The sequence below is a fragment of the Oncorhynchus kisutch genome, linkage group LG6, assembly GCF_002021735.2.
Source record: "Oncorhynchus kisutch isolate 150728-3 linkage group LG6, Okis_V2, whole genome shotgun sequence".
Classification (NCBI taxonomy): Eukaryota; Metazoa; Chordata; class Actinopteri; order Salmoniformes; family Salmonidae; genus Oncorhynchus; species Oncorhynchus kisutch.
The window spans coordinates 58,814,271-58,839,548 of record NC_034179.2 but is presented as its reverse complement, the minus strand read 5'-3'; the positions used below and the strand labels follow the sequence as shown (position 1 = coordinate 58,839,548).

General features: G+C 42.7%; 1 pseudogene; it reads right to left on the bottom strand.

Annotated features, from left to right (window-relative positions):
- Positions 1 to 3,113: 3,113 nt before the first annotated feature.
- On the bottom strand, positions 3,114 to 20,417 carry LOC109891859 (zinc transporter 9-like; annotated as a pseudogene).
- Positions 20,418 to 25,278: the final 4,861 nt, after the last annotated feature.

The following is a 25,278-nucleotide window of genomic DNA, read 5'->3' as shown; positions in this document are numbered from 1 at the left end:
TCTTCGGCTTGCAAGCCTCCCCCTTTTCCTCCAAACATAACGATGGTCATTATGGCCAAACAGTTCTATTTTTGTTTAATCAGACCAGAGGACATTTCTCCAAAAAGTATGATCTTTGTCCCCATGTACAGTTGCAAGCCGTAGTCTGGCTATGTTATGGCGGTTTTGGAGAAGTGGCTTCTTCCTTGCTGAGCGGCCTTTCAGTTTGTCGATATTGGACTCATTCTACTGTGGATATAGATACTTTAGTACCCGTTTTCTCCAGCATCTTCACAAAGTCCTTTTCTGTTCTTCTGGGATTAATTTGCACTTTCCGCACCAAAGTACGTTAATGTCTAGGAGACAGAACACTTAGCTGAGCGTTATGACAGCTGTGTTGTCCCATGGTGTTTATACTGGTGTACTATTGTTTGTAGAGATGAACGTGGTACCTTCAGGCGTTTAGAAACTCTTGGCTGATTTCTTTTGATTTTCCCATGATGTCAAGCAAAGAGGCACGGAGTTTGAAGGTAGGCCTTGAAATACATTCACAGGTAAACCTCCAATTGACTCAAATGATGTCAATTAGCCTATCAGAAGCTTCTAAAGCCATGACAATTTTCTGGAATCTTCCAGGCTGTTTAAAAAAGGCACAGTCAATTTAGTGTATTTAACATCTGGCCCACTGGAAACAATTGTTTGAAAAATGACTTGTCATGCAAAGTAGATGTCCTAACAGACTTGCAAAAACGACAGTTTGAGAAGAAATTTGAGGAGTGGTTGAAAAACTAGTTTTAATGATGCCAACCAAAGTACAGTCGTGGACAAAGGTTGAGAGAATGACCCAAATATTAATTTCCACAAAGTTTGCTGCTTCAGTGTCTTTAGATATTTTTGTCAGATGTTACTATGGAATACTGAAGTATAATTACAAGCATTTCATAAGTGTCAAATGCTTTTATTGACAATTACATGAAGTTGATGCAAGAGTCAATATTTGCAGTGTTAACCCTTCTTTTTCAAGACCTCTGCAATCCGCCCTGGAATGCTGTCAATTAACTTCTGGGCCACTGATGGCAGCCCATTCTTGCAAAATAAATGCTTGGAGTTTGTCAAAAACATACTCATCTCATTTGTATATACTGCACTCAATACCATCTACTGTATCTTGCCTATGCCGCTCTGTACCATCACTCATTCATATATCTTTATGTACATATTCTTTATCCCCTTACACTTGTGTCTATGAGGTAGTAGTTTGGGAATTGTTAGCTAGATTACTTGTTGGTTATTACTGCATTGTCGGAACTAGAAGCACAAGCATTTCGCTACACTCGCATTAACATCTGCTATCCATGTGTATGTGACAAATAAAATGTGATTTGATTAACACTCCTCAGATAGCAGGCTCAAGCAAGCTAAAAACCCACATGGTAGCAAAAACGAACAAGTTCGAAATTGTTTCAACACACTTTGCTGTAGGCTACTATTTACTAGTTAACATAAAATCATGTCATAAAATATATTCACCCCACCCAGTATTCTAATCAACACTCACCAGAAAGCATGTAGTCCTTGGCTCGGACAGTGTAGTAGTGTGGGCTCAATAGCATCACCTTAGTGTGCAAGATCTTGAGAATCAGCTGTACATGTGATGGAAGAGTGCACTGCACATGTGATGGAAGAATGCACTGTGCATGCAGAGGGTTGCAATTCCATTGAATTGGGGATAGTTTAACCAAAATATGCCACGATTTTCTCTTAGTGAGCATGGCCTTATTTCTAGTACAGCATGTTGGATGACTGGATGAATGTAATTCATATTCCATTCACCTCGTTCAAGGTAACATCAATAGGTTTAGGTTACTACATGATACACAAATTTCCCTTTACCCATCATGAGGTTGCTACAACCTAGCCTATGAATGTACAGTTGAAGTCGGAAAATCAAAAGAAAAAAATGGTAGACCTCCACAAGTCTGGTTCATCCCTGGGAGAATTTCCAAACGCCCAAACGCCTGAAGGTACCACATTCATCTATACAAACAATAGTATGCAAGTATAAACACCATGGGACAACGCAGCGGTCATACCGCTCAGGAAGGAGACGCGTTCCGTCTCCTAGAGATGAACAGACTTTGGTGCGAAAAGTGCAAATCAATCCCAGAACAGCAGCAAAGGACCTTGTGAAGATGGAGGAAACAGGTACAAAAGTATCTATATCCACAGTAAAACGAGTCCTATACAAACATAACCTGAAAGGCCGTTCAGCAAGGAAGAAGTCACTGCTTCGGTTTTTAACTGCACATGGGGACAAAGATTGTACTTTTTGGAGAAATGTCCTCTGGTCTGATGAAACAAAAATATAACTGTTTGGCCATAATGGCCATTGTTATGTTTGGAGGAAAAAGGGGGATGCTTGCAAAGCCGAAGAACACCATCCCAACCGTGAAGCACGGGGGTGGCAGCATCATGTTGTGGGGGTGCTTTGCTGCAGGAGGGGCTGGTGCACTTCACAAAATAAATGGCATCATGAGAAAGGAAAATGATGTGGATATATTGAAGCAAAGACATCAGTTAAAGCTTGGTCGCAAATGAGTCTTCCAAATGGACAATGACCCCAAGCATACTTCCAAAGTCAAGGTATGGCCATCAGAAAGCCCTGACCTCAGTCCCATAGAAAATTTGTGTGCAGAACTGAAAAAGCGTGTGAGAGCAAGGAGGCCAACAAACCTGACTCAGTTACACCAGCTCTGTCAGGAGGAATGGGCCAAAATTCATCCAACTTATTGTGGGAAGCTCGTGGAAGGCTACCCGAAACATTTGACCTAAGTTAAACAATTTATAAGGCTATGCTACCAAATACTAACTGAGTGCATGTAAACTGATGACCCATGGTGAATGTGATGAAAGAAATCACTCTACTATTATTCTGACATTTCACATTCTAAAAATAAAGTGGTGGTCCTAACTGACAAGGAATTTTTACTAGGATTAAAATGTCAGGAATTGTGAAAAACTGAGTTTAAATGTATTTGGCTGAGATGTATGTAAACTTCCGACTTCAACTGTATGTTTACAAAGTAGGTGCACACAGGTCGAGAGAAAATTTGAGATGACAGTGACACATTCAATACCGCCTTGCACACACTTGCCTGCATCTAGCTTATCTAGGGTGTAATCTTTTGTCCAACAGTTGCAAACAAGTTATTGGACAAATTCAGGTATTCATTTTTATCCCCGTTTCGATTGCTTCGGTTAAAGCAATGTTTTTCAACAGTCAGCAGAATGAGTACACCCCTGATCAAGCATAAACACCGGTCACTTTTATAGCAGCCACTTTGTGGCTGATCAAGCCTCTATGCACACTCCTCCTCACCCCATTTCCCTTTGTTTGTGGACTTCAATGAACACAGCTGTATGTGACTAGGCAAAAAATTCTAAAAACGAAGTAAACCAGGGAGGGAAAAGAAGGTGCACGCGCGCTAGCTAGCAAGCTGTAGCTTTCAGTACGAGATTCATTAATTCTCTGATCCTTTGATCGGATGGACAACATGTCAGTTCCTGCTACAAGAGCTCAGATAGGATGGAGGACGTCCTCTGGAAGTTGTCATAATTACTGTGTAAGTCTATGGAAGGGGTTGAGAACCAAGAACCAAAAGCCAACGTACCAAGAGGACGGAAGCCTGCTGTCCTCCGGCTACACCATGGTGCTACCCTACAGAGTGCTGTGGAGGCTACTGTAGTCCATTGCAAAACAGTGTGTTTTAATCAATTATTTGGTGACGTGAACATATTTAGTATAGTTTTATCTAAAAAGGATAACTTTTTTAATGTCTTACAATTTCTATGAAATTCACTGAAGATGGTATTCTCCTTCTTCCTCTGGAAGAGCCTCCACTGGTGTACTAGTATTAAGTAAATTGTCACTTGTAGTTGCCAGGGGGAATATGCAGGAGGATGGTCTTGTTGGCTGATGTCAGATCAGCCAACACGGTCTTTAATGTTTTCAGCTCTATGGTAGGAAGCTGCTGGAATGTATTACCTAGAGCTGTGTCTGAGCGTAGAATACACCAATGTTTTTTTAAGCATGTGCTCAAGGGAGTTCCCATCCTATTTCTTACACCAATCCAGTACTTTTAAAAACTCATGAGGGGTTTGAACGAGTGCACACTTTGGGGAGAAGGGTACATAGAGAACGGGAGTGCAGCTCCACTACCTTGAGTTCTTTCTCCAGGCGGTCCACCTCAGCCCCCAGGGTGTCGATGATGTTCTCATGAAGTTCTCCAGCTCATCAGTGGTCTTCACCTGCTGGATGTCCTACAAGCCACAACACACACACACACACACAGGTAGCTGCAAAATAATGGATACACTTGAGTAAATGAAGTATATTGAAAGCAGGTGTTTCCACACAGGTGCAACTCCTGAGTTAATTAAGCAATTAACATACAAACATCATGCATATAAATACTGGGTAGGCCATTATTTTGACTACCTTTGTTATGCCCCCATAGGATGACAATGCCCCCATCCACAGGGCACTTGAAGAATCGATGACAAGGTGCATTGAAGCTATTCTGGCTTGTGGTCCAATTCCACCCTATTCTTTTATTTTGGCAGTTAACTCTAAACTCTAGTACTTTGACTAAGTCTTTTTCATGACAAAATGACGGAGAACAAGGGGACGGGTCAGGCTGCCTTCTGAGAATTCGTAGGCAAGTGAGAACCTCCACTACCATTCGTTCTACTGGCCAACGTGCAATAAATGTGAAAACAAAATGGATGATATACGATCAAGACTATCCTTACCAATGGCACATTAAAAACCGAGTCATGGCTGAGCGGCAACACGGATAATATAAAGCTAGCGGGATTCATCATTAAGTTTGCTGATGACCGACAACGATGAGACAACCTATAGGGAGGTCAGAGACCTCATTGTGGTGCAAGGACAACAACCTCTCCCTCCAATGTGAGCAAAACAAAAGGAGCTGATCGTGGACTAAAGGAAAAAGAGGGCCGAACAGGCTCCCATTAACATCGACGGGCCTGTAGTGGAGCAGGAGGAGAGTTAAGTTCCTTGGTGTCTACATCACCAACAAACTATCATGGTCCAAACACACCAAGACAGTCATGAAGAGGGCACGACAACATATTTTCCCCCTCAGAAGATGGAAAAGATTTGGCATTAGTCAGCAGATCCTCAAAAGGTTCTACAGCTGCACCATCGAGAGCATCCTGACCGGTTGCATCACCGCCTGGTATGGCAACTGCTCGGCATCTGACCTAAAAGCGCTACAGGACGGTAGTGCATAAGTCCCAGTACATCACTGGGGCCAAGTGTCCTGCCATTCAGGACCTATATACCTGGCGGTGTCAGAGGAAAGCCCCAAAAATTGTCAAGGACTCCAGTCACCCAAGTCATAGACTGTTCTCCCTGCAACCGCACGGCAAGTGGACCAAACTGCTCAACCGCTTCTACCATCAAGCCTTAAAACTGTTGAAGAATTAATACACTGACACCCACCTTATTTTTACACTGCTGCCACTCGCTGTTTATCTATGCACAGTAACTTTACCCCTACCTACATGTACAAATTACCTTGACTAACCTGTTCCCCTGCACATTGACTCAGTACCCCCCCCCTGTATACAGCCTCATTGTTATTTTATTGTGTTACTTTTTTACTTAAGAAAATATTTACCAAATAAATGAAACTCTTCTTGAACTGCACTGTTGGTTAAGGGCTTGTAAGTAAGCATTTCACAGTCATTTCTACACCTGTTGTATTCGGCACGTGACAAATAAAGTTTGATTTGATGACAATATTAAAAATCGGTTTGAAATAAAAATATTTCCCCAGCACCATCCCTCAGATGTATACCTAATGGGTTACTGTTAGGGTGAAAAACAAATCCCAGACTGAAGCTTTAAACGATCATACAATGGCTATCAGTGCAGATGGATTACTAGGGATGTCCAACTCTCCAAACCAGAAAGACAAAAAGTACGAAATAAACTATGGTGAGAAACACTCTTGATTAAAACACTTCTTAGCATTACATTAGCCTTACGTTGAGGATTTGTTCGATGTCCTGCTTCTCCAGGTAGGAGTGGGTCAACACCCTCCCGTCAAAGTCCACCTCAGCCTTGAAGCGCACTTTACTCAGCCCCAAGTCTGTGGCCTTCACGTCGTGGATCGCCCTTGTCACAGCAAAAAACAAAGAGCTAGAGGTTTAAATGTCCTTTATATATTAGAGACCACGGGTTTAAATGTCCTTTATATATTAGAGACAACGGGTTTAAATGTCCTTTATATATTAGAGACCACGGGTTTAAATGTCCTTTATATATATTAGAGACCACGGGTTTAAATGTCCTTTATATATTAGAGACAACGGGTTTAATTGTCCTTTATAGAGACCACAGTTTTAAAATGTTCTTTATATTAGAGACCACAGTTTTAAAATGTTCTTTATATTAGAGACCACGGGTTTAAAAATGTCCTTTATATTAGAGACCACAGGTTTAAATGAGCCATGTACCCAACCCAGCAGTATTTATTTTGTGCATGGTCACTGACCATATATTAAATAACATCAATACATTTCAAGAACAGATCACGTACTGCAGGGATCGACAACATCGGCATCAAAGTTAAGTAAAAATAAGCAAAAGAAATGTACACTGCTCAAAAAAATTAAGGGAACACAAAAATAACACATCCTAGAGCTGAATGAATGAAATATTCTTATTAAATACTTTTTTCTTTACATAGTTGAATGTGCTGACAACAAAAATCACGCAAATATTATCAATGGAAATCAAATTTAGCAACCCATGGAGGTCTGGATTTGGAGTCACACAAAATTAAAGTGGAAAACCACACTACAGGCTGATCCAACTTTGATGTAATGTCCTTAAAACAAGTCAAAATGAGGCTCAGTAGTGTTTGTGGCCTCCACGTGCCTGTATGACCTCCCTACAACGCCTGGGCATGCTCCTGATGAGGTGGCGGATGGTCTCCTGAAGGATTCTCCTCCCAGACCTGGACATCCGCCAACTCCTGGACAGTCTGTGGTGCAGTGTGGCGTTGGTGGATGGAGCGAGACATTATGTCCCAGATGTGCTCAATTGGATCCAGGTCTGGGGAATGGGCGGGCCAGTCCATAGCATCAATATCTTCCTCTTGCAGGAACTGCTGACACACTCCAGCCACATGAGGTCTAGCATTGTCTTGCATTAGGAGGAACCCAGGGCCAACCGCACCAGCATATGGTCTCACAAGGGGTCTGAGGATCTAATCTCGGTACCTAATGGCAGTCAGGCTACCTCTGGCGAGCACATGGAGGGCTGTGCGGCCCCCCCAAAGAAATGCAACCCCACACCATGACTGACCCATTGCCAATCTTGGTGTTCTCTGGCAATTGAAAAACGTCCTGCACGGTGTTGGGCTGTAAGCAAAACCCCCACCTGTGGACGTCGGGCCCTCATACCACCCCCATGGAGTTTGTTTCTGACCGTTTGAGCAGACACATGCACATTTGTGGCCTGCTGGAGGTAATTTTGCAGGGCTCTGGCAGTGCTCCTCCTTGCACAAAGGCGGAGGTAGCGGTCCTGCTGCTGGGTTGTTGCCCTCCTACGGCCTCCTCCACGTCTCCTGATGTACTGGCCTGTCTCCTGGTAGCGCCTCCATGCTCTGGACACTACGCTGACAGACACAGCAAACCTTTTTGCCACAGCTCGCATTGATGTGCCATCCTGGATGAGCTGCACTACCTGAGCCACTTGTGTGGGTTATAGACTCCGTCTCATGCTACCACTAGAGTGAAAGCACCGCCAGCATTCAAAAGTGACCAAAACATCAGCCAGGAAGCATAGGAACTGAGAAGTGGTCTGTGGTCCCCACCTGCAGAACCACTCCTTTATTGGGGGTGTCTTGCTTAATTGCCTATAATTTCAACCTGTTGTCTATTCCATTTACACAACAGCATGTGAAATTGATTGTCAATCAGTGTTGCTTCCTAAGTGGACAGTTTGATTTCACAGAAGTGTGATTGACCTGGAGTTACATTGTGTTGTTTAAGTGTTCCCTTTATTTTTTTGAGCAGTGTATTTAGGAAATACACTACATGACCAAAAGTATGTGGACACCCACTTGTCTAACATCTCATTCTAAAATAATGGGCATTAATATGAAATTGGTCCCCCTTTGCTGCAAAAACAGCCTCCACTCTTTTGGGAAGGCTTTCCACTAGACATTGGAACATTGCTGCAGGGACTTGCTTCCATTCAGCCACAAGAGCATTAGTGAGGTCGAGCACAGATGTTGGGCCTGGCTCGCAGTCAGCGTTTCAGTTCATCCCAAAGGTGTTTGATGGGGTTGAGGTCAGGGCTCTGTGCAGGCCAGTCAAGTTCTTTCACACCGATCTCAACAAACCATTTCTGTATGGACCTCTTTTTGTGCACTGGGGAATTGTCATGCTGAAACAGGAAAGGGCCGTCCCCAAACTGTTGCCAAAGTTGAAAGCACAGAATCGTCCAGAATGTCATGGTATAATGTAGCTAGGGTTGCAAAGGGTCGGAAACTTTACGGTAAATTTCAGGAAAATTTCCACAGGAAGTTAAGCCCGGGAATTTTGCATAAATTCAACAAAATAGTTTGCTTATAACAGTGAACCTCAGGGGTGGGTTGATTCACTGATGTGGTCATCCTGTCTGGGTTGGCGCCCCCCCTTGGGTTGTGCCATGGCGGAGATCTTTGTGGGCTATACTCAGACTCGTCTCAGGATGGTAAGTTGGTGGTTGAAGATATCCCTCTAGTGGGTTTGGCCCTGTCCGGTTTGGCCCTGTCCGGGGGTATCCTCGGATGGGGCCACAGTGTCTCCTGACCCCTCCTGTCTCAGCCTCTAGTATTTATGCTGCAGTAGTTTATGTGTCGGGGGGCTAGGGTCAGTTTGTTATATCTGGAGTACTTCTCCTGTCCTATTTGGTGTCCTGTGTGAATTTAAGTGTGCCTTCTCTAATTCTCTCCTCTCTCAGAGGACCTGAGCCCTAGGACCATGCCCCAGGACTACCTTACATGATGACTCCTTGCTGTCCCCAGTCCACCTAGCCGTGCTGCTGCTCCAGTTTCAACTGTTCTGCCTTATTATTCGACCATGCTGGTCATTTATGAACATTTGAACATCTTGGCCATGTTCTGTTATAATCTCCACCCGGCACAGCCAGAAGAGGACTGGCCACCCCACAGCCTGGTTCCTCTCTAGCTTTCTTCCTAGGTTGTTTTTCCTAGCCACCGTGCTCCTACACCTGATTGCTTGCTGTTTGGGGTTTTAGGCTGGGTTTCTGTACAGCACTTTGAGATATCAGCTGATGTACGAAGGGCTATATAAATACATTTGATTTTGTGGGATACACAAGGCAATTCTAGGTCTTGTGGAATGTTTTGGTTAAACTATCCCCAATTCAATGGAATTGCAAACCTCTGCATGCACAGTGCATTCTTCCCATCACATGAACAGCTGATTCTCAAGAATGCAAGAGAAATTGTCACTTCTCTTGCATTCCGTGCAACAGAGTCAGGCTATATGCAGCAGTTTGGGCCGCCTGGCTCATTGCGAACTGTGTGAAGTCCATTTATTCCTAACAAAGGAGGTAATTAATTTGCCAGAATTTTACATAATTATGACACAACATTGAAGGTTGTACAATGTAACAGCAATATTTAGACTTAGGGATGCCATCCGTTAGATAAAATACGGAACGGTTTGTTTTGTTTTCGAAATGATAGTTACCGGATTCGACCATTTTAATGACCAAAGGCTCGTATTTCTGTGTGTTATTATGTTATAACTAAGTCTATGATTTGATAGAGCAGTCTGACTGAGCGGTGGTAGGCAGCAGCAGGCTCATAAGCATTCATTCAAACAGCACTTTCCTGCGTTTGCCAGCAGCTCTTCGCAATGCTTCAAGTTTATGACTTCAAGCCTATTAACTCCTGAGATGAGGCTGGTGTAACCGAAGTGAACTGGCTAGCTAGTTAGCGCGCGCTAATAGCGTTTCAAACGTCGCTCGCCCTGAGACTTGGAGTAGTTGTTTCCCTTGCTCTGCATGGGTAACGCTGCTTCAAGGTGGCTGTTGTCGTTGTGTTCCTGGTTCGAGCCCAGGGAGGAGCGAGGAGAGGGACGGAAGCTATACTGTTACACTGGCAATACTAAAGTGCCTTTAAGAACATCCAATAGTCAAAGGTTAATGAAATACAAATGGTATAGAGTGAAATAGTCCTATAATAACTACAACCTAAAACTGCTTGTCTGGGAAAATTGAAGACTCATGTTAAAAGGAACCACCAGCTTTCATATGTTCTCATGTTCTGAGCAAGGAACTTAACCTTTAGCTTTCTTACATGGCACACATTGCACTTTTACTTTCCTCTCCAATAAAAAAATCAAATAAATACCTGACTTCTAGTGCGTACCCGCGTACCTGTGAGCGAGGTGAGCCCCATGCAGCTGGAGGCCATGATCACTCCCAGCACAGCAGCAGAGTCCTCCAGCAGCACAACGTTAGTGCTGGGGTCTCGGCTCTGCATTACTGCACATCAAAACATACTGCTTCACTGATCACAATAACTACTGATTTACATACATATTGTAAGGGATGGCATGCAGATAACTTTCTTACAAAAGCATTGACGTAGCAACATGCACTGGAATACATGCTAACAACTACCTTATAAAATTATTTGGAATTAAGATGGGAGTATGTTAAAACTTAGGATGCCTTGGCGCTGGGTAAGTAGTTTGATGCATACCGGTACGTCAAATAAAATAAAAAAGGTGACAAAATAAATATGCATGGTACAAACCATATTCGTAGAAGGACACTCCTTGCTGGCCAGCACTCTTTTTAATTTCATTAATGGCCACTAGCAGTGTTGCTGAGAGTGAGGGAGAAGAAGCAAAAAAGAAACATTGACTTCATGGGTTCCATAGAACAGTCAGTGTCCCTTCCTATTGAACACGTGTACTGCATTAGACAAAAACACAATCCAACAAATCAAGAGGGACATCGTTCCTAAAGCACAGTTCTATCAACCACTTTAGCAAAAACACAAGAGGTAACAGTTAATTAAATAAAAGATTATGCGAATGTTTGAAACTGACATTGCAGTCGGACTGTGCAGAGTCATTGTACAAATCTTGCATCCCAAATAGCTACTTATTTACAGTATGTGATTAAGATTAGCTATTCCGCACGTGGTCATGCCCAAACTGATCCCCCTCAGCAGCAGTAACAATGTGGCCACTCACCCAAAGCAGAGACTCGATTGGCTGTGGGTGCAGCAGTCCCATGATGCCGTGGTACCAAGAGAGACCCGCTCCCATCATGAAAATGCCCACGCCACTGATGAGCGAGGCGATGTAGCGCATGTTGGAGAAGCCGTATCTTAAAAGTCAGAGGAGAAAACATGTTTTATACCAGCACTCACACCCCCCTCCAGAAGACACACACACACAGGTATAATTTAATGGTGGTGTGGTGCTTACGGGTGGACAGCATCAGGGTTCCGGACAGACTGGCTGATGCCGATTGCAAGAAGAGCCTGCAGGAGAGGGGGATGAGCTGTAAATCAAACCGGCTGCCTTCAAAATATACGGTGTATGACACATTGTTTACAATGACTATCATACAGTACATTCCAGCTCTGGCTTTTAAGACACTCAACATTTAAACACTTTAGCATTGCAATCAGGGATGGGACCAACTCTATTAATCAGGGAATTCTAACTCATTGCTAATTGCAATATCAGGGTATGTGATGATAACTACCTGGTAGCCAGTGGACTTGGATAGAGGGCACGTCTCAATAATCTATTTCCTCCTGAAGTGTGCACTCATTCACTACTTCCCACAAATCTCAAAGCATGGGATTGATTGAGGCATGGGTTCATGTGAGTTTACACAATATTTTTGATACCAGTCATTACCTTTCGAATCAGCGAAGGCGAATGAACAAGGGCACACTTTGGGAGGAAGGAGAGATAATTGGGACATAGCCACTGTATCTGACCTGGTTGCAGGTGTCAGCCAGGGAATGAAAGGCCTCTGAGAACATGCTGGCTGATCCAGTGTACACCCAAGCAAGGAGATTGAAGAAGAAATTCAGTCCATTACTGAGGGCAGAGAGAGCAACAGACTCAACCTTAAAACCTATTCGCATCAGAGAGGACAATAAAAGTAGTTTCACATAGGGCGAGTTAAGTTCACGCTCTCTGATATACAATTCAATGGCCGGTGTTAAAATATAGAATGTTTCGGTTTACTTCCTTTTCTTTGCATGATTGAGCATAATATTCAACTCAATGAATCTACTGATATCAATGACTTGGACTGAGGATGTATCCAGACAGAGTTAAGACCCATACTGTGTCTCTTGTAAATTAACTATACTCTAACATCTATACTTCCTGCATGACATGGGGGTTAATGAACAGATAAAGTGTGACCATGTCATGCCTGCTAACTCAATAGCTCTAATCCAACAGACCAACAGTGTCTTGTGTGAGAACCTACCCCTGATCAACTTGTACTTTAAATCACATTTGAATTCCTGGCTGAAGAAATTGTAATTCAACTACAGTAAAACAATAATAACCCGTTTTTTGGGGGGGGCAGGGTTCGTGAAGGACAACTTAACAGTAGGGTATAACAAAAGTAATGAGACACTTCTGGGAGGGGGAACACAGGACAGGGAAAAGGAGACTTGCATGCATATGGCCACCAACACAACCTTCCCCGGCCCTTGTGAAAATGTTGCCCTCTTGCTGCCTGATCGGGGCTGCATGACATACGAGAGAGAAAAGATCAAGCCTACTAGAGATAAGGTCTGCATTATCTGAATTATTATTTGAGAAAACAATAGGTTCAATTCCATTCTAAATTAATTCAGAAATCCAGTCTTTCTGAGGATTCTCAATTCATGTCTTAATCCAGAATAGAGTCCTACAGAATATATACTTCCAGAAACCTTTACAAAAAATAAAAAGTGAAGTAATGCAAAAACACTGCCCATCATAGCCCTTCATATACAGTGCCTTCGGAAAGTATTCAGAGCCCTTGACTTTTTCCACCTTGTTACATTACAGCCCTATTCTAAAATTGATCAAAAATCCCCCCCCCCCCCCCCTTCAAATCAACACACAGCACCCCATAATGCCAAAGCGGACAGGTTTTTAGAAATGTATGCAAATGTTTTAAAAATAAAAAACAGAAAAATACCAGAGGCACTGTGTCAATGATTGTTGGTGAGAATGAAACAATGTCATGTAAATGCAGCTATTTGTCTTTACATTTTAGTCATTCAGCAGCTGCTCTTATCCAGAGTACATACATTTTCCAGATTTTTTTGTACTGATCCACAACGGGCATCTAACCCACAACCCTTGCATTGCAAGTGCCATGCTCTACCAAATGAGCCACATGAGTGAGGCAGGGCGATGTGGGTTAAATAACTCTGCACTGGGTCAAAGGCCACGTGAGGTACATTTTGACAGCTCTGGCTTTTGGTAGCAGCCAGCAGGACAAGTAACCATTGTACTGTATCCATTTCTCGATCCATCACACTCAGTCTGGTCAGGAGATCCTGGCTGCCCATCAATTTTGTTGTGGCTAAATATATAGCATGGCTAATATGATAGTAAGATAGAAACGCAACTATCCTCAAGATATCCTGGTTGATCTCCATAAATGACCACCACAGAAATTCTGGTCAAAATGTATAACATGGATATATTTGCACTTTAAATATTAGCTAAGCTTGAAGGCTTTCAACAGGGAACCACATCACATTGCTTCAGGTCACATAGGCCCTGAACTCACCTTCGTGTTTCCCCAGAAATCTTTGTACTCCTTTAGCAACTGCTGATTCTGGAAAATATCTGAAAGACAGTGAAAAGGAGTGAGGAGAAAATTAAAATGGGCATTTCTTATTGGACTAGCCAAGATAATCCATTCTCTTCCATTTGTTACCTAACAAATAGGACCCCCGGACTACATGTCAATATGTAAAACCACTTCAACACACAGCCTAGGCTGGGTTACAAAAAGAAAAACGCACATACTAAACAGAGCTAGTTATAGACGTTCTTCCGGTTCATCAAAGAATGCACATGCAGGGTGGAGGATACCTACTCTCTTCATACTCCCTCTCCTCCACTTTCCTGAGTTTCCGCTCTCTGTCAAGGGCTTCAGGACTTCCCCACACATCTAGAGCTCTGGAAGTCAGATTGAAATAACATGTTTGTATCATATACAAGATGGTCTACCTATTAGCATCACATTGGCTTAAGGTTGCTAATGTGCCATCAACTGTAAGGTGCAGGATTCCAACAATTGAGGTTCATGTTGGTGCTGTAAAGACTTTGCTTTGATGTTACTGGTAGTAAGGAATATAAAAAGTACTAACTTGACTTCCACATCTGATCGCAGAAATACAGTGAAAGCCTCGGTGTCGTCGTGCGGGCTGCGTTGACGGATCTTCCTTAGCTGCTCCAGGTCACTGAGGTCACACGAGAGAGAGAAAAAACAGAAAGATAAGTCAGAAATAGCGAGCAAGACAGAGGGCTAGAGTACATCAATCAGTCCCCAGAACAAATGACGGAATCGTGGGCATGTTAACTTCCCTTAATGTGATAATCACAACAGTGCGTTTCCCCATTAGCTCAGTGGAAGACTAATTCTAAGCCGCACTGGTATAGTCTGGAATACACCGAATTCAGAAAAGAATAGCTACAACTTCCTTTAAAAAGGTGTACATTGCCCATGCACCAGCAGAATACTCAAGAAATATCAATACTTTCACCATTGTGAGTTTTGGTTGACCTGTATCCATTAATGCCTATTTGTAAAATTCCCTGTTATTGAGGATTTACCTTGGCTTGAGACAGAACTCATTCGTAGCTCTGACTGCAGTGATAAAGTTGTTCTGGGTGTACTTGGATCCATAGTCCCTCTTCTTAAGCACAGCCCGCACTTTCACTTGAATTGTCTCAGTTTTTGTCAGACCTTGGGGTGTTGTTGACCCTGAGAAAATGGCCAATTAATAAAATGTCAATGAATTGTTTTACTGAACACCAGTGGTGTAAAGTACTTAAGTAAAAATAATCGTTTTTTGGGGTATTTGACAACTTTTACTTTACTACATTCCTAAAGAAAATTGTACTTTTTACTCCATACATTTTCCCCTGACACTCAAAAAGTACTTGTTAAATTTTGAATAAATAGGACAGGAAAATTGTCAAATTCAAACACTTATCAAGAGAACATCCCTGTTCATCCCTTCTTCCTCTGATCTGGAGGACTCGCTAACTACAAATGCCTAATTTGTAAATTATGTCTGCGTGTTAGTGTGCGCCCATTGCTATCCATAAATAAAAACAATTGTGCAATCTGGTTTGCTTAATAAGCCATTTGAAATTACAATTACTTTTGATACTTCTGTTCTCAATGACATTCAAATCAGCATTTAAAAAAGGCGCAAGTTTAAATTTGTTCCACCTGAGCGAGTCTGACGACAAGTCAGAGACCACTATGATGACACACCAAATGTGCTTGATGGATTGCAGGAAAAGAGCAGGAATAGGCTTTTGTCGGCTACAGTCCAAGCAGTGTCTTCCAATCATGGCGACTGCTGTCGGCATCCAAAGATGATCTAACTTGAATAAACACTTGGAGGTATGGATGACAGAAGTGGTTTAGTCTAGGATGATACGGACATCACCTATTATTGATATCCACCTAACGTTAGCTCACTGATGTGAATCACACTGCTGCCCTCTCATTTAGCTATTTGCGCGTTACGGATTGTGGCTGTTGTGGACGGCTGTTCACAAATCCGAATGTGTATTTGAACCCAATAATGGTTGAATTCAAGAAGCTGCCTATCAATCATTGTTTTTGAAACCAGTGGACAGCCAGTGAAAAATGCGCTCTTGCAACAGCTGCACAGTGTGGAGCCAAGCCTGTTGAACACAAGTGGGGATTTTTTTCTTCGGTATTGCTCAAAGAATGCCATTCCATGAGGGCAGCATGTATTTTTCAACTCGAATCAATGAGCCAAATCAATCCTCCATAAACAACAGTAGGGCTGGCTAATAAGTCCTTAGTTTTGGGGTCATGCTGAGGTAAAACTATTTGGCTAATCTAGATTTCCATAAGTCCTATTCTTGAAGATCAATGGGTATAATATTTATTGGAATGACTGGAATTCTGATACATCGTCACATTAAAAACCATAATACATTAAATTGTATTACAGTCGTGGCCAAAATATTTGAGAATGACAAACATTAATTTTCACAAAGTCTGCTGCCTCAGTTTGTATAATGGCAATTTGCATATACTCCAGAATGTTATGAAGAGTGATCAGATGAATTGCAATTATTTGCAGAGTCCCTCTTTGCCATGCAAATGAACTGAATCCCCCAAAAACATTTCCACAGCTTTTCAGCCCTGCCACAAAAGGACCAGCTGACATCATGTCAGTGACTCTCTCATTAACAGAGGTGTGAATGTTGACGAGGACAAGGCTGGAGATCACTCTCTCATGCTGATTGAGTTGGAATAACAGACTGGAAACTTCAAAAGGAGGGTGGTGCTTGGAATCATTGTTCTTCCTCTGTCAACCATGGTTACCTGCAAGGAAACATGTGCAGTCATCATTGCTTTGCACAAAAGGGCTTCACAGGCAAGGATATTGCTGCCAGTAAGATTGCACATAAATCAACCATTTATCAGATCATCAAGAACTTCAAGGAGAGCGGTTCAATTGTTGTGAAGAAGGCTTCAGGGCGCCCAAGAAAGTCCAGCAAGCGCCAGGACCGTCTCCTAAAGTTGATTCAGCTGCAGGATCGGGGCACCACCAGTACAGAGCTTGCTCAGGAATGGCAGCAGGCAGATGTGAGTGCATCTGCATGCACAGTGAGGTGAAGACTGAGGATGACCTGGTGTCAAGAAGGGCAGCAAAGAAGCCATTTCTCTCCAGGAAAAACATCAGGGACAGACTGAAAATATTCTGCAAACGGTACAGGGATTGGACTGCTGAGGCCAGGGGTAAAATCATTTTCTCTGATGAATCCCCTTTCCGATTGTTTGGGGCATCCGGAAAAAAGCTTGTCCGGAGAAGACAAGGTGAGCGCTACCATCAGTCCTGTGTCATGCCAACAGTAAAGCATCCCGAGATCTTTCATGTGAGGGGTTGCTTCTCAGCCAAGGGAGTGGGCTCACTCACAATTTTGCATAAGAACACAGCCATGAATAAAGAATGGGACAAACACATCCTCCGAGAGCAACTTCTCCCAACAATCCAGGAACATTTTGGTGACGAACAATGCCTTTTCCAGCATGATGGAGCAACTTGCCATAAGGCAAAAGTGATAACTAAGTGGCCCGGGGAACAAAACATCGATATTTTGGGTCCATGGCCAGGAAACTCCCCAGACCTTAATCCCATTGACAACTTGTGGTCAACCCTCAAAAGGCAGGTGGACAAACAAAAACCTACAAATTCTGACAAACTCCAAGCATTGATTATGCAAGAATGGGCTGCCATCAGTCAGGATGTGGCCCAGAAGTTAATTGACAGCATGCCACGGCAGATTGCAGAGGTCTTGAAAAAGACCTCAACTTCATGTAATTGTCAATAAAAGCCTTTGACACTTATGAAATGCTTGTAATTATACTTCAGTATTCCATAGTAACATCTGACAAAAATATCTAAAGACACTTGAGGCAGCAAACTTCGTGGAAATTAATATTTGTGTCATTCAAAACTTTGTTACGACTGTAGAAAGCGATGGGTTAGAAAAAGCCTACATAACCAACCCATAAAGTAAAATTTTACATCCACATATGGCCATCTTTATGTACATATTATTTATCCCCTTACACTTGTGTCTATAAGGTAGTAGTTTTGGAATTGTTAGCTAGATTGCTTGTTGGTTATTACTGCATTGTCGGAACTAGAAGCACAAGCATTTCGCTACACTCGCATTAACATCTGCTAACCATGTATGTGACAAATAAAATTTGATTTGAGCTATGTAAACTTTAACATTGATTTATCCTGCATTAAAAACTGGGTGGTTCGAGCCCTGAATGCTGATTGGCTGACAGCCGTGGTACATCAGACCGTATGACAAAACATTTATTTCATGTGTATGACAAAAAAAATTTACTGCTCTAATTACATTGGTAATAGCAATAAGGCACCTCTGGTGTTTGTGCTATATGGCCAATATATCACAGCTAAGGGCTGTATCTATGAACATCCCTTAGCCGTGGTACATTGGACATATACCACACCCCCTTGTGCATTATTGCTTAAATAGATTAAATTGGTAACATACATTTTTGTCTTCTACTAATGTCTCTTAAAGTTTAAGTAATCCAGAAGTAACGGAATGTAATCCGATTTCGTTACAGAGTTTGGGTAATCCAAAAGTTAAGTAACTGATTACAATGACAGATAACTAGTAACAGATTACATTTAGAAAGTAACCTACCCAACCCTTTTAAGGGGTTAGGGTCAAGCATGTTAAAAATAAAAATAAAAATGAGTACAACAACAAAGACTAATAGAGATCCTTTTCAATCCTTTTATGACAATGTAGCAATGCTTCAAGGACAGACACTTATCTGTTCTTATGACACCTGAACATAATACATTACTACTAATACTAATAATAGTGCATTATTAGCAGGCACAATAGAAAAACGTTTTGCAAACAGGTTTACACCAGTTTGGTTCCTGGTGAATACACATGTATATATTGCCAAAACAGGACAAGCAATTGCCATTACCTGGAGAGTCTGAGGGTTGTGCAGCCCCAGCTAGAACCTTCTCCACAGTAGGCGGACTGTCAGGTCCTTGTGTGGGAGGAGGGCCATCCTTACTGCTGCTGGAGGTAGAATAGTACTGGACATGGCTGGTTGCTAGATTGGCTACAAAGAAGTCAGGGAGGCTGAACCACAGATTGTGCATCCCTCCATTCTGCCACCCTGTCGTGAAATGTCTGTTTTAGCTATTTGGGCCACTACACCCACACTATGGACTGACAAAGAGCGTGATGCATTAAAAAAAAGCATCGACTTGAACATGTGAGCCTCACCGTGGCATGTTCGGGTAATCCTGTGGGGTCGTTGTGACAGTGGGGTTCTGTGCTGCCGGTAGACCCTGCAGAAGACTTGCCATGGTCTCTGTGCCAGGCCGGGGAACATCCTCCCAATTGCGGGGCTTCGTAGATCAATGCTGGAACTTGCTGTTTGAGTGATAACAATCACTGTCAGTATCGGTTGAGGTCGGCAAAACATAGCTACCTAACTACGCTAAGTTAAGATACAAAACAGACTCTCCTCCCAAATAAATCATACAACTAACGTTACCATCTAGAACGCTCGCTGAACCTGGCTGTATCTGGCTAACGTTAGTTAGCTAATAATGCCGCATCACAGCAGCTAGCTAGTTCCAAGTTGGCTGACCGGCTAGTATAGTTAGCAAACTAGTTGTCTAACGTTAGCTAGGTTAGAAGGATGAGGTTCAAATGGAATTGCAACGAAAGCGCCCTGTTAACCTGGTCAATGTTGTTATGACAGTAACGTTACCATCAATAAATGAAACGGGTGGACAATTACCTTGCTAACTAACTCGATACTGGCAAGCCAGACAAAGCCTCCGGCGCCGGACAGAGGCCAAACGGGTTTGGAATACCGTGGTAACGTTAGTTACTGTAGTTAGCTAGCTTACGTTAGCCTGCTGGCACATGCTACATAAAGCGTCACCCTACGTATACATTCATTATGCATTTGTTTTAGATGGCAGATAGACGGTTTATACATGGTTATTTATTTCAAGGCGGCCTTACCTTTCTTGTGTGATATTTGCTCCGCATATCTCAGTCCATTTCAGTTATGTTAACCCGCTAACGTTAGTTAAGATAAACACTGCGGCCCTAAATAACTTCACTGAGACGAACGCAGCGTTCAAAACAACTCGGAACTCGGAAATCTTCGACTTTCGACTCCCGTGCGTTCGCGACAATGAACTCGGAAAAAAACTAGCTATTTTTGAACTGTCATCCAACTCGGAATTCCAAGTTAAACTTCAAATCATGACGTAGTGATCTTCAGGTTGTAAAGTCAGAGTTCTAAAAGGATGCCAGGTTTCGGATTTGGAATTCCAAGTTGGATGACCGTTCAAATACATTTGCCAGTCGAAACTCGTTTTCCCAGTTTTCAGTTGTTTGAAACACTCGGAAGTCTGAGAATTCCAAGTTCCCAGTTGTTTTGAACGCGGCATCAGGAATCTTTCTAAAGCCCCGACAAACCCCATGATTTGACCTCGTTTTCTTCCGAGTTCTCGGTCGTCGTGAAAGTTATTTGCATAGAGCTATTATATTGGAGTTGGAGTTCCGTGGTTGCCATGGCGCCGTGCTGTCGGCAGAGAGCTTTGTAAATATTGTACATCATTTAATATTTTTAGCAAGGCAGATTTTAATATGACACATTTTTTTGAAATAAACTTTTTATTTTGTTAGCTAATTATTTTCGGATTGTTTATACAGTACCATTCAAAAGTTTGGACACACCTACTCATTCAATGGTTTTTCTTTATTTGTACTATTTTCTACATTGTAGAATAATAGTGAAGACATCAAAACTATGAAATAACACATATGGAAGGAAGCATGTAGTAAACAAAAAAGTGTTAAACAAAATATGTTTGAGATTCTTCAAAGTAGCCACCCATTGCTTTGATGACAGCTTTGCACACTCTTGTCATTCTCTTAACCAGCTTCATGAGTCACCTGGAATGCATTTCAATTAACAGGTGTGCCTTTTTAAAAGTTAATTTGTGTAATGTCTTTCCTTCTTAATGCGTTTGAGCCAATCATTTTTGTTGTGTCAAGGTAGGGGTGGAATACAGAATATAGCCCTATTTGATAAAATACTAAGTCCATATAATGGCAAGAACAGCTCAAATAAGCAAAGAGAAACAACAGTCCATCATTACTTTAAGACATAAAGGTCAGTCAATGCGGAAAATGTCAAAAACGTTGAAAGTTTCTTCAAGTGAAGTCGCAAAAACCACCAAATGCTATGATGAGGACCGCCACAGGAAAGGAAGAGCCAGTTACCTCTGCTGCAGAGGATGAGTTCATTAGAGTTACCAGCCTCAGAAATTGCAGCCCAAATAAAAGTAACTGACACATCTCAATATCAACTGTTCAGAGGAGACTGTGTGAATCAGGCCTTCATGGTCGAATTGCTGCTTGGGCCAAGAAACACGAGCAATGGACATTAGACCAGTGGAAATCTGTCCTTTGGTCTGATGAGTCCAAATTGGAGATTTTTGGTTCCAACCGCCGTGTCTTTGTGAGACGCAGAGTAGGTGAACAAATTATCTCCATGTGTGAGGTTCCCACCGTGAAGCATGGAGGAGGAGGTGTGATGGTGTGGGGGTGCTTTGCTGCTGACACGGTCTGTGATTTATTTAGAATTCAAGGCACACTTAACCAGCATGGCTACCACAGCATTCTGCAGCGATACGCCATCCCACCTGGTTTGCTCTTAGTGGGACTATAATTTGTTTTTTTAATAGGACAATGACCAAAAACATACCTCCAGACTGTGAAAGGGCTATTTGACCAAGGAGAGTGATGGAGTGCTGCATCAGATGACCTGACCTCAACCCAATTCATTTGAAGGTGAGCTTTCACTGTTGACTGGAGTGATCTTCATGCCCTAAGCAATGCAACTGCATGACTGGGACAAGAATTCGGCCCTGGCATTTTATCAGCACCAGCCCACATCAATGTGTGCGCCCAGTGACTGGCAAGACATGGTCCTCCTCCTCATTTTTTTAATCAGCTCATGTTTAAAACAAATATAATTTGTAAAATCACCACTGGAGATAACTCACTACTATGACTGTTTCTCTGCTCTAGCCATTTTGTTTGCCTCCCTTTTGTGCTGTCTATCTGTTTCAGTATATTCTCTGCTGTCCCTCCGTCCTTCTTCTTGTTCTCTGTCTGTCTACCTGCTTAAGCCTTAAGGGTTCTACGCAGTCTATGCAAACAAACAAAGCGGATGGACATCAGTTTATCACTTTCCAAAAATTCAGCTGCACAATGTATGTAGAACTACATAGAGAGCAATGCAAATGGACCTTAGTGCCTGTCATATGTGTTCCCCTTAACTTCTTGAGACTAGGGGGCAGTATTTTGATGTTTGGATGAAAAACATGTCCAAATGAAACTGCCTTTCTCTGGCCCAGAAGCTAGAATATGCATATAATTGGCATATTATGATAGAAAACACTCTAAAGTTTCCAAAACTGTCAAAATATTGTCTGTGAGAATAACAGAACTGATATTGCAGGCGAAAACCTGAGGAAACTCCAAACAGGAAGTGCTGTTTTTCTGAAACCTCTCTGTTCCATTGCATGTCTTCCCTCCATTTAAAGGGATATCAACCAGATTCCTTTCCCTGTAGCTTCCACAAGGTGTGAACAGTCTTTAGACATAGTTTCAGGCTTTTATTCTGAAAAATTAGCGAGAATTTAGAATTCCTCACAATCAAATGTCGACCGCATTATCTACCAAGGGAATTCTCTTCGATTATAATCACAGCCGTATATATTCCCCCCCAAGCAGACACATCGATGGCTCTGAACGAACTTTAATTTGACTCTTTGCAAACTGGAAACCACATATCCTGAGGCTGCATTCATTGTAGCTGGGGATTTTAACAAGGCTAATCTGAAAACAAGACTCCCTAAATTGTATCAGCATATCGATTGCCAACCAGGGCTGGTAAAACCTTGGATCATTGCTATTCTAACTTCCGCAACGCATAGAAGGCCCTCCCCCGCCCTCCTTTCGGAAAAGCTGACCACGACTCCATTTTGTTGCTCCCTGCCTACAGACAGAAGCTAAAACAAGAAGCTCCCGCGCTGAGGTCTGTTCAACACTGGTCCGACCAATCTGATTCCACGCTCCAAGACTGCTTCCATCACGTGGACTGGGATATGTTTCGTATTGCGTAAAACAACAACATTGACGAATACACTGATTCGGTGAGCGAGTTCATTAGAACCTGCGTTGAAGATGTCGTTCCCATATCAACGATTAAAACATTCCCAAACCAGAAACCGTGCATTGATGGCAGCATTTGCGTGAAACTGAAAGCGCGAACCACTGCTTTTAATCAGGGCAAGGTGACCGGAAACATGACCGAATACAAACAGTGTAGCTATTCCCTCCGCAAGGCAATAGGAATACCTATGTGAGAATGCTGTTCATCGACTACAGCTCAGCATTTAACACCATATAGTACCCTCCAAACTCGTCATCAAGCTCGAGACCCTGGGTCTCGACCCCGCCCTGTGCAACTGGGTACTGGACTTCCTGACGGGCCGCCCCCAGGTGGTGAGGGTAGGTACTCCACCCCGCTGATCCTCAACACTGGGGCCCCACAAGGGTGCGTTCTGAGCCCTCTCCTATACTCCCTGTTCACCCACGACTGTGTGGCCACGCACGCCTCCAACTCAATCATCAAGTTTGCGGACGACACTACAGTGGTAGGCTTGATTACCAACAACGACGAGACGGCCTACAGGGAGGCGGTGAGGGCCCTCGGAGTGTGGTGTCAGGAAAATAACCTCACACTCAACGTCAACAAAACTAAGGAGATGATTGTGGACTTCAGGAAACAGCAGAGGGAACACCCCCCTATCCACATCGATGGGACAGTAGTGGAGAGGGTAGTAAGTTTTAAGTTTCTCGGCGTACACATCACAGACAAACTGAATTGGTCCACCCACACAGACAGCATCGTGAAGAAGGCGCAGCAGCGCCTCTTCAACCTCAGGAGGCTGAAGAAATTCGGCTTGTCACCAAAAGCACTCAAACTTCTACAGATGCACAATCGAGAGCATCCTGTCGGGCTGTATCACCGCCTGGTACGGCAACTGCTCCGCCCACAACCGTAAGGCTCTCCAGAGGGTAGTGAGGTCTGCACAACGCATCACCGGGGGCAAACTACCTGCCCTCCAGGACACCTACACCACCCAATGTTACAGGAAGGCCATAAAGATCATCAAGGACAACAACCACCCGAGCCACTGCCTGTTCACCCCGCTATCATCCAGAAGGCGAGGTCAGTACAGGTGCATCAAAGCTGGGACCGAGAGACTGAAAAACAGCTTCTATCTCAAGGCCATCAGACTGTTAAACAGCCACCACTAACATTGAGTGGCTGCTGCCAACACACTGACTCAACTCCAGCCACTTTAATAATGGGAATTGATGGGAATTGATGTAAAATATATCACTAGCCACTTTAAACAATGCTACCTAATATAATGTTTACATACCCTACATTATTCATCTCATATGTATACGTACAAAAATCGCTGAAACTGGAAACACTTATCTCCCTCACTAGCTTTAAGCACCAACTGTCAGAGCAGCTCACAGATTACTGCACCTGTACATAGCCCACCTATAATTTAGCCCAAACAACTACCTCTTTCCCAACTGTATTTAATTTTTATTTATTTATTTATTTAGCTCCTTTGCACCCCATTATTTTTTATTTCTACTTTGCACATTCTTCCATTGCAAAACTACCATTCCAGTATTTTACTTGCTATATTGTATTTACTTTGCCATCATGGCCTTTTTTGCCTTTACCTCCCTTCTCACCTCATTTGCTCACATTGTATATAGACTTGTTTATACTGCATTATTGACTGTATGTTTGTTTTTACTCCATGTGTAACTCTGTGTCGTTTTATCTGTCGAACTGCTTTGCTTTATCTTGGCCAGGTCGCAATTGTAAATGAGAACTTGTTCTCAACTTGCCTACCTGGTTAAATAAAGGTAAAATAAAAAAATAAAAAAGTATATACTGTACTCTATATCATCTACTGCATCTTTATGTAATACATGTATCACTAGCCACTTTAAACTATGCCACCCTGTTTACATACCCTACATTACTCATCTCATATGTATATACTGTACAAAACCCGGCGCAAACCAGGCGGAAGCATGCCAACCTGACAATAAACAATACCCCACACAGACATGGAGGGAACAGAGGGCTAAATACACATAGTAATGATGATGAGATGTAAACCAGGTGTGCAGGAAAACAAGACAAAATAAATGGAAAATGAAAGGTGGATCGGCAATGGCTAGAAGACAAGTGACCTCGACCACCGAACGCCA